This window comes from Eurypyga helias, unplaced genomic scaffold (assembly GCF_000690775.1).
Source record: "Eurypyga helias isolate BGI_N326 unplaced genomic scaffold, ASM69077v1 scaffold4488, whole genome shotgun sequence".
NCBI lineage: Eukaryota > Metazoa > Chordata > Aves > Eurypygiformes > Eurypygidae > Eurypyga > Eurypyga helias.
Window position 1 is genome coordinate 26443 of NW_010266168.1, and position 4407 is coordinate 30849.

Consider the following 4407-nt stretch of genomic DNA (forward strand, 5'->3'; position numbering starts at 1 on the left):
ATCAGCTAACACAGCATCTGCCAGCCCAGACGGGCTCCGCTCTAATCTCCACCGCTCCAGCTGGGACCACGGCCGCTCACGGCTGCCGGGAGCCAGGCGCTCCCACCGGCAAGAGCCCGTGCGGCGGATCGGCGGGAGGACCGGGGAAGAGGGTCGGCAAGGGAAAAGCACGTGGATGGGCAGAGCTAGCAACGCAGACCTGCAGCAGCGTTTTCCACAGGAAGACTTTGGAAACGACTTTTGTTACCTCCTAGGTACCAAAATAGCTCAAAACCCCCCAGCAGCAGGGATGCTGCGGGATGTGCATCTTTCCCGTGGTCCCAGGGTGGCTGTTGCTTGCCCAAGGTAGGAAATCCTACCTCTTCAGGAGGAAACGCGGTGGTTTTTCTTTCACCTGCAGAGTTAACAAAGAACTGGGGTGGTACACAGCACTGTATTCTGTGATACAACTAAGGTAAAGCGCAAGTATGATGTAAACATACAGCATATATAAATATACTGCATATATAAATATTGCAGCTTTCCAGTATCTGAAGGGGCTACAAGGGTGCTGGGAGAGGACTTTTTACAAGAGCCTGTAGTGACAGGACAAGGGGTAATGGGTACAAATTGAAAACAGGGAGGTTTAGATTAGATATCTGGAAAAAATTCTTCCCGCAGGGGGTGGGGAGGCACTGGGACAGGTTGCCCAGAGAAGCTGTGGATGCCCCATCCCTGGAAGTGTCCAAGGCCAGGCTGGATGAGGCTTGGAGCAACCTGGTCTAGTGGAAGGTGTCCCTGCCCATGGCAGGGGGGTTGGAACTAGATGATCTTTAAGGTCCCTTCCAACCCAAACCATTCTATGATTCTATGAAATATTAGGTGAGCTTTGGGTAAGCAGAGACGGGAGGCAGATGTGGCCCATTGGGAAGGGGAAAGGAGGCGAGGATGAGCATCTTGAGGTTTTTAGGGAGGAAAGATCAGCCACCAAATGCAACCCCAGTGGAAACCCCAAAACCTTCTCGTCTCTCTGGTCTTACAGCCACACGTGTTGCTGTCTTCATGTCCGACTCCCATCAACACCTCCGCAAGCGCCCCCAAACGCTGATCCCCACCGTCAGCGCTGCAGACCGAGCCAAGGGAAGATCCAACCTTCCCCCCAGCTCTGAACCTGCCCAATCCTTCACCCCGAACCTGCTCATCCCAGGGCCCACAGGCAGCTGTGCCTGGAGCTCTTCCAAGCGAAAGACCGCTCAGTACTAGGAGCAGCTGCCTTAGTTCACCCTTCGACAGAGTTTTAATAAATATCTCAAGAGGTTTAAAAAAAACCCCAAGAAAACACCCCAAAGGAGCCTGAACCGCCACAGCACATGTGGTCAGGATCCTCGGTGCACGGAGAGAGGAGCACGGAGCAGAGGAGGCTGCTGGCAGCAACGGGCATCCTCTCGGGGCAGGAACAGGCAGTGGTCCAAGGGCAGATGCCACATGGCAGAATAAAACCAAGCGCACGGTGTGGAGGGATTTCTGCTCCTGCAACCTAATCCCTGCGGTGGAAGTGCCTGCCAAGCAACCTCCCGACCCCGCGGCTGCCAACGGATACTTTGGGAAAGTTTGGGAGGGCAGGGGGAAGAGGAGGGGAGAAAAAAGGAAGAAAAAAAGAAGAAACCCCTCTCCTTCCTGGGATTAATATCACACATGAATTTTATTCCGAAGAAGGATAACGGAGGAGCTAAAGGCAGAGAGCACCAGCTCCCGGCTCACCTCTGCACCCCCCCAGCAGTGCACGGTCCTGGCTGGGGTGGAAGAGGCTCCACACCTGGGGGGGGATTAACACAGCGGGCTGCTGCACACCATTCCATTCCCAGCACAGAAAGGCAGCTGAAAGCAGATTTATCTGCTGGATAATAAAGGCAAAAGATTCTCAAAAAGGACAAGTTTCAAGCCAAATTGCTAGACTTCTCCACTTCCCTCTTAATCCCTCTCAAAACTGTTGGTATTATACGGGGGGGGAGAAGGGGGAGAATGGAGGGATCTTCACCAAACAGGCAAAAGAGCAGAAGCTGCTGAAACGCCGTACCCCTGCCAAGCACTGCAGAGGTGTCTCGGAAGCACAAAGAGGAGATTAAGGCTGGAAGGCTACAGCGTTGAGCTGGGCAAGGAGTCTGCTGGAAAGGACGGGGAAGAGCACACGGGAAGGATTTTGGATGCCTGTCAAGGCGATGCAGAGACCATCTGGGTGAGGGAAAGAAGGGCAGGGTGCCAAGGAGAGCCATGGGAAGGATCAACCCAGCCAGGAGAAGGCTGGTCTTCCCAGCTCCACGTGTAGGACCTGTTCCCAACCCTCCTCTTTCTCTCCTAAAGAAAGCAAAGCAACAGGTTGGAGCTCAGAGACGCAGGGACAGGCAGGGTGCTTTGGTGCGGAGGACCCGGCTGGTTGCACAGCCATTCTTCCACCTACAGGAGATCTCTGATGGGAAGCACAGGTTTGCTTCCTCTGGCATGTTCTTGTGAACCCAGGAAGATCCAGGGCAAGGTAAAGCACCACGCTGGGAGAGTCCCATCGTGCAGCCAATGCGGCCTGTGGGCAGCCTTGTACCGTGCTCTCCGCCAAGCCAGCACTGGGATTGGGGCTGGTCCTGCTGCCTGGGAGATGAGATGCCAGATCCGTGCAGCAGTCCAGAAAACTGCCACAGACCTGCCTTCCAGCTTGCTCTAAAGGTACCTTTCAGGATGTAGCCACTATTAAGGGAGGGCAACACGAGAAAAGTGACATTATCCTAATATGGTTTTACTCTTCCCTTACCTTCTCATCCTGGAAGCACAGTGCAGAGAGCATCCGTTCTGCCCTGATACACTCCTGCAACTCACCTTGGCCTCCTCATCCCTTGCAGGGCGACAGAAGGGTTTTACCTCTTCTGAAATAATTTGGGATGCACTGATAGGAAAGGCTGCACAAGCCTGGAGTGTGGTCAACAGGTATCGCTTGATGACAGGGTCCAGCTGGTCATTCACTCACCTACTCGAGGCCAGAGACAGTGGTGACAGCAGGTTTTTGGGATATGGATGCCTGCCCATGTTGGGAACGGGACCAGGACCCAGTGACTCATTTTTCACAGGGCACTGAGCAGCCGTTAGACGTTAACGACTTTTGGCAACTACTGACCTGGGTCACATTCAAAGCAATGACCCAAAAGGGAGGGGTTTTGCTTTCCCCATCAGCATCTCCTGGGAGCCATCCTCCACTGCGCTGCCTCTGAAAAAAGGAGCTCAGAAAGGAAAGCCAAAGGGGTCCTCAGCTCTGGCGCAGGGTAACCCTATCAACATGCACCGCAGATAGAGGCGGCTTTTTCCCCGAGAGGAATCAAAGCCTCATTGATACGTGAATTATGAATGAAACCTTAAGCTTTTAAACTTTTAACCTGTGCATTTCTAAGAAAGTCTTAATTTAGCCAGAGACACTGCAGGAAAGAACAACGGTTCAGTGGAAGGTACTGGATTTTCTGGGCCTTTAAAATACACCCTTGTTTAAGATGAATATTTCATTTACTGAGCCATTCCTAAGGGAAAAAGGAAATCCTGATCCACACTGACCAAAGACATGGGCTGAAATCTGTGTTACAATGAGACTCATGGATGATACTGACTTACACTGACATCCTCCCCCCATCCCGTTCTAGCTCCGGTTCCTTCCTCTGGAGCCCCTGGGGCTTCTCGCTCTTCACCCAAGTTTCCAATTTCAAGACACGCAGTGAAAGGCTTCAGTGATGAACAAACGGCTGCACATCCTCCGCTGCCCGATGCCAGGGTGGACGCGGTGCCCTGGAGCCTGGCTGCCACCCGCCCTCTGCAACGCGCATGCAAGCACGTCTAAGGCTGAGCCTTGCCCTTTCCTGCTCAGCGGGGCAGCCGGGACACGCTCAGGGATGGGATTATCCAGCTCCTGGTAGTGAATTTATCCCCAGCCGAAGGCATTGGAAGCCGGGGCCGGGAGAAAGCTCTGGGGAAGGCAGCAAAGCAATAACAGTGATTCAGTGTGACAGAGGTCAGGCCACCTCGCACCAACGAAAACCAGGGTGGGTCAGTTCCGTGGAAGTAACACTCATTAGAAGAATAAACTATATAATGAAGAGGGTGGGGGGTGCTTTGCTTGGGTCTGGTGAGGCACTGTTAAACCTTACACCATCGATTCAAACCCTTCCCAGCTTCCACTCTGCTGGAATTCACCCAAAAATTTGCTTTGCTGACCAGTGCTGAATGAGATTTTGTTTATTTTCTAGACAACTGCGGGCACATTGCTTCCATCAGCAGCAAGGCTGGCACAGATCTGGGAGTGAGCAAAGCCAGGAACAAAATGAGCCAGAGACTCAAGTCTTCTGCTGCCCTACAACCGAGCCATGTCCAGGACAAGGGTGCAGAGAATTGTCTGGG